Here is a 6,622-nt window from a genome sequence, read left to right as displayed (position 1 = left end):
AATGAGATTCATCTGACTGAAGTGTCACAAATGTTTTTCCTACCCTTCTCATGTTCCATTTTCCATTACATCCCCTGATACTAGAACAAGCTGGAGTCTTAAGGAGAAGTGCTATCATCTGTTCAATGAGATCCTGGCAGAAGGGGTACCTGTCAACCCTCCTCAGAGCTGTGATTCTGAGCTGCAGAAACTTGTGGACTGCCCACACTAGTGCCCTGGAATTTCTGAAAGAACCTGACTTGGCCTTAGGAGGCTAGGGGTATAGGAGAGCAGGGACCAGTACCTGCTTCTTGCCTGGAGAATCTGAAAGGAGGATAGGTAGCTGGGATCACCCATGATTGGGCAGGAAGGCATAGTAAGGCTGTAGTGTAAGGACTTGGGGTGACAAAGATAAGTGAGCTTCCAGGAGACCAAGTGAATCCTCCAGAAAGTAAGTGCCTGCTAGGGGAAGGGACCCCAGTTGTGAGAGGCCACTGAGTAAACCACATTGGGCAGGAATTGAGAAGGTGCCACATGAGTTCAGCCAGAGGGTTTGCCACCCACACTTGTTTGAGATGGTGCAGTGCTGAGGGTCTGGTGGGGTCTCATAAACCCTCATAATATGCTCTTGGAGAAGGAATAATTTGGGTCTCTTCCCAGAGAGAGCCTGATGAAGGGATTATAGGAGGGCCTTACAGTTACCACTGTCTTCTTTTCTCCCATCCCTCCTCCCAAACTCCAGTGTGTCAGGGAAGGAAGGAAGGAAGACCCAGAAAAAAAACAAGGCAAGGGGCTAGAGGAATGTGAAATGGTGGCACAGTGAAAGCACAGATTATCCTATTCTCACTGCGGGCCCCTAAGCCTCAGGACAGGCCCGAAGGGGTCACACTGGGCAATTTAATCCCCAAAGGCACTGAAAAGTATGGAAGCTGGTAAAAATGTCAAGGGATAGAAGGGAGAACAGATGGTTACAGGTGTGAAAGCAGGTGTTGCAGAAAAATTCTGTTTCTTATTATTGCTTCACCCACTCCAGTCTATGTAGTAGACTGATTTTATGCACATATACAAACCAGCTACATATACTTTGAATCCTTTGAGGAAGGGGTTAGTATAATCCTCATGTTACAAATAAGGACACTGATACTCAGATAATTTAGTGTTCCTTGCCCCAAATCTTTAAATTCAAATCATTTATTTGTTGGATAACTCCATAATTTTAGGATTCTTTATGTCATAAAATAGGAAATGCCCAGACTTAAGGTATCAGCATGAAGTCTAGGGAAGCTCTGCATAGGTGTAGAGGGAGCACCATGGGCCTGGGTCCTCTGTGGAAAGAGGCTATAGGTTGGGAGACAGTCTTACATGTGTCCCTGATGACTGAGTCTGAACCAGTGATAGGCATGTGGACACATGGAATGACTTTGCCTCGGGTTTTCATGGTGCCAGGTATCAGTGGGCATCCATTTGTGGGAGAGGCATGGTAGAGATGGCATTGTGCAGAATTCACAACATTCCTGGAAGCCTACCATTCTGTAGGGGAGCAGCCTTTGCCTTCCATTTTTTCCTTTAAGCTTGCTCCTGTGTGACTTACTGTGATGTATGAGCACGTATGTACACACACACACATGGGTTGACTGACATACTCATTGCATGCACATGCACAATCACACACTTATGCATGCACATGCAAATGCAAATGCAGACTCACAAGTCCACATATGCACAGTCACAAATGCATATTCATGCACATGCAAATGTACACACACAACACACAAACCCATACCTGTGCATGTACACATGCACATATGCAAGCTGATTTTTGCAGAAGGTAGGAAATTAGTTTTACTACTTTACTGGCACATCTCTGTGAGTCAAAGTGGCATATTGGGCTCAGAAGGAGGAACATTTTCCTTCCTGAGATAGCTAAGTGGTTTCCCCTGAGGAAATGATTCAGAAAAATGTTCCTTCAAAAGCAGAACATTCTTGAAGAATAATTTCCTGCTGAAACATTTGTTTTCTTGACATGGAGACAAGTGATACAGCCTCCTTTTCCCTCCTTGGCTCCTTTACCTCATGGTGTCCCATGGGTGCAGCTTCATGTCTCCAGGCCCCAGAAGGATGGATGCTCTTGCATCTAGGGCCTCACAGGCCTCCATTATGAGTCAGAGTTGGTGACTGTCCAACAGAGAAAGATCTGGGCTACTGAGTGTCCTCAGCAAGGTCTACATGGTAATTAAGACCCTTTTGTAGCTCAGCTCTTCTCTTGTTGTTTTTTTTTTTTTTTGTAGGACTTGGATGGTCTCAGGTTCCCTATCAAAGGAATTCCTCCTCAAATAAATCCAGGATGGCTATTCTGAAGACTGTTGTCAATGCTAAAGGAATACAGGTATTTGCAAATAGTCATCTGTAGTAGATGAACCAGGGTCAAATTACTTTAAGAAAGACCTTTGAACAAAAGGCAAACAGGGTTGTACTCAAGCTTCAGGGGGAGAGGGAGAGAGAGAGATCCAAGCAAGCATTATGGAGGGGACAGGCCTTTCTCAGGCCAAGGAAGCTAGACTCTGTTGCCAAGTGTTGAACACCAAAGGTGAACATGACAGAGTTATCAGTCAAAAGTAACTGCTTGTTCATTTTCTCATAGTTTGCTGTACTTTGAACAACAAGCTGAAGTGGTTCTGGAGTACCTGATTCTGGAGTACCTGATTCTCCTGATCTGGAACATAAACACAAAGATGAAGGCACATAACTGGGTTGGCAGGGGGCCTCTTTCTGGGGAGAACAGACCACCCACATCATTTGGTAGACCACTTTAGTCTTGTCCAAGAGGTATTTTGATGTGTCTATTGTACCAAAAGTAGTGTTTTAAGGTCTCAAATGTTTATTTTTTGACTGTCATGCAAAAGACAAACAGCAAGAGAAAGAAAAACTGGTTCTATTCAAGCACTAGTGTAAGACTAAAAATAAAATGAGAGAAGAAAGAGGAAAGAAAAGAGGCAGGGAGGGGGAAGGGGGAAGGAGATAGGGAGGGGTGTCAGAACAGTCAGCACGGATTCTCTTTGGTGTATACTGGAAACAATATAGGGGGTTGTTTATGCCCATTAAATGTGCCTTTTGCCATTTGTGTTGGGTATGTGAACCTCTTCATCCAGTGTTGTATTTCCCACTTTAGATAAAAGCATGATACCAAGATAAATGATTTCTAACCAAAACAAAAACAAAAGCAAGAAACAACTAGTGCAGCCATGGAACTAAGTGGCTTACATACTGATATTCAATCTTAGTATTGAGGGAAATAGGAATGGATGGGGACTGTGGCTAACTGGTACACATCAATCCTGTCTAAAGTAGATAGCCACCAATCAGCTCAGATGTGATTTTTAAAAAGATTTTATTTATTTATCTTTGGAGAAGAGGGGAGGAGAGAAGGAGAGAAATATCAATGTATGGTTGCCTCCTGTGAATCCTCTGCTGGGAACTGGCCTGAAACCCAGGCAGGTGCCCTGACTGGGAATCGAACTGCGATCGTGTGGTTCGTAGGCCCGCACTCAATCCACTGAGCTACAACAGCCAGGGCCTCAGATGTGATTTTTTGAGATGCTGAAAATTCAGTTTTATGGGAAATCTCCAACCTTTAAAATATTGGATTGATTTTTAAAACCCATTTCAGGCTATAGTCATTTTGGGGACTTCTGGTTTGTGACCTGTGCCCTAAAAAGACAACTGAGATAAGAAATAAAACATGCCATTCAGTCCTCCCTTTAAATCCTCCACTTTCTGCTCCAAATGTTGGCATTAGTAGTAGAGCTAAGCTGTATTTTTGATTTCAGTGTAATTTAAACCTTTAAGTTAAAGAAAAGGAACAGAATGGTTGTTTTTAACATTGCAGCAGTTTTCAGGATATGTTTCACAAATTATTTGGCATTCCTCCCATTCAGAGTTGGAGTGTCCTCTCCCCTTGAATTCAGTGGGCTTTGGCTAACTGATTATGGAGAAAGTGATGCTGTGTGACTTCTAGGCTGGGTTATCAAAGGCCACAGAGTTTCCATGATTCTTTTGGAAAAATTCCAGAATGCTTATTCTTAGAATGTTGAGCTTCTCATGCTCCCTTTCAGGACACTCTTTGAACTTGGTTGGCATACTGATGGAAGCCCAAGACATGGAGAAGCTATGTGTAAGTGCTTAGGTGGACAGCTGCAGCTGAGCTCACATCAACCAGCCCTGTGGATGTGTCATCTTGGACATCCCAGCCCAGTTGAGCTTCTGAAAGACCCCATACCCAGCCACTATCTGGCTGCAATGGCTTGAGAGACCCTAAGTGACATCTATCCAGCTGAGTCCACTCAACCAACAGAACCCAAGAAACTAATAATAGTTTTAAACCACCAAGACTTAGAGTTGCTTGTTGCCCACTGATGGTAGCTGGAACAAGCATCCACTTGGTATAATCACGAGAGGCTAAAACCATATCCCCCTAGCACTGAAGACTCACTTATTGTTCAACTCATTGATATATGTTGTTGTTGTACCAATTGTCATGGAGCTGGAAGGAGGAGGGGGATGCTTCATGGGAAACCTAAGCCTCAGCAAGCTGGGAGGCTGCAAGTTGGCTGGCTGTGGGAGACTTGACTTGGAGCAGCCTCCACGTGAGGCAATTAAAATATGAAATTTAACCTTTAAGAAAAGAGCTTGACTTTACCTTTGCATCTTGGAGATTTCAGATTCAGAAGACCTGTCAAATCCTTTCCTCTATCCTTCCCTGGTCACATTTCTGTCTTCTGCTTGGACACAGATCTCAGACTTGTGTACACATGGAAAACTGGGTCTGATGCCAAGAACACAGAGCAGCTCAGCACCAGTGTTTCTCCTCTTAGAAAATAAAATATGGGGAAAAGAAAGAAAAAACACTGGAAAGAAAAAAGCATGGAAGAGAGAGAAGGAAAGTGAAGGGAGGAAGAGAAGTGAAGAGGGAAGGAAAGAAGGTGAGGAAAAGATGGAGGGCAGAAAGGAAGTAAGTAAAAGGGAGGGAGGGAAAGAGAGAAGGATGGAAGAAAGGCAGAAGGGAAAGGAAGGAGGGAAGGAGGAATGAAAGAGGAAAGAATGAGGAAATAAAGGGGGGCAGAAGGAGGAAGGAAGAAGAGAGGAAAGAAGGAAGAAGGCAAGGGAAGTAGGGAGGGAGGAAAGAAAAAGGAGAAGGAAAGGATGGAAAAGGAAAAAGAAAGAAAGGAAGGGAGGAAGGAAGGAAGGAAGGAAGGAAGGAAGGAAGGAAGGAAGGAAGGAAGGAAGGAAGGAAGGAAGGAAGGAAGGGAAAAGGAAGGGAAACCAACCGGCAAGGTAGCACTGGATTTTCATTTCCTGCTTTACTGAGTGAAGCATTCAGCTTCATCAGAAGCAGATGTAACGAATCACATCAAAGTCTACCTAGGCAGGAAGCATCAGTTTAATTTACCCAGGTCACGGCAAACATGTTGTCATTCAGCATGTGGAACTGTTTCAACTTACAAGAAGTAACCCAGCAACAGCCATCACCCCACGTGTCTGCTGTGCTCTGATGATACCAACGCAATGGGAATGGAGGCTCATAATTTCATAAGGTGACAAAAAATTGGATTCTGATGTTTCATCTCCACCTGTGAATGAGCAGAGAAGCTAGCTGAATACAAAAATTCCTTGGGTCTATGGAAACTGCAGGAAGACCCTGCTCCACTGTAGCCAGGCTCCTGCCCTTTTCTCAGCTGAGGCTAAGAACCAACACTGGGCTCTGTCACCAGCCCCACATTTGATTTTTGTAGGTGAGAGCATATCCCCTGCATCATTATCAGATTTTCTGCAACAAGGGCCGGGGAAAAGAAAGATGCTGGTAAGAGCTCATCAATTCAGACCCTACTATTCATAAATTTGGATTTATTTGTTTTGTCATGAAGAACCAGAACTTGGCACTATCCTTGAAAAATTATTTGTAATAATACACCAGTAATATATAACATTTACTGGGTTCCGACTCTGAACAAGGGACTATCTGCAGTGCTTTATATGGATGTCTCATTTAATGTTTAAAGCAACCCTATGAGGTAGGTCTTATTATTCTCTTCATTTTACAGGCAAAGATTTTGAGACACAAAGTGATCAACTTTCCCATGGTCATACAGCTAGAGACCAAATTTGAAACCCAAGAAGTCTGATTCAAGAGCCATCTTCTCAATCACATTTGGAAAGGCAACTCCTAGTTCAGTCAAGAATTCAAATTGCTTCTAAGGACTCAAGAAATTATTTTAACAGTACCTATTTCCATTCTTAAAAAAAGAAACTGGCCCTGGCTGGTGTAGCTCAGTGGAATAAGTGTGGGTCTGAGAACCAAAGGGCCGCTGGTTTGATTCCTAGTCAGGGCACATGCCTGGGTTGTGGGGTCCCTGGGGTTGGAGGGGTGGCACTGTAGAGGCAACCACAAATTGATGTTTCTCTCCCTCTCTTTTTGCTTCCCTTCCACTCTATCTAAGATTAAATAAAATCTTTTAAAATATATCTTATTAATTATGCCGTTACAGATGTCCCATTTCCTCCCTTGATTCCCCTCCACCTTGCACATCCCCTCCCACCCACCTTGCCCCCCTTTAGTTCATGTCCATGTGTCATAAATTCTTTAGCT

Source organism: Sturnira hondurensis, unplaced genomic scaffold, assembly GCF_014824575.4.
Source record: "Sturnira hondurensis isolate 20B ecotype Veracruz unplaced genomic scaffold, ASM1482457v3 Scaffold0008106, whole genome shotgun sequence".
Lineage (NCBI taxonomy): Eukaryota > Metazoa > Chordata > Mammalia > Chiroptera > Phyllostomidae > Sturnira > Sturnira hondurensis.
Note: the sequence above shows the minus strand (reverse complement) of the source record.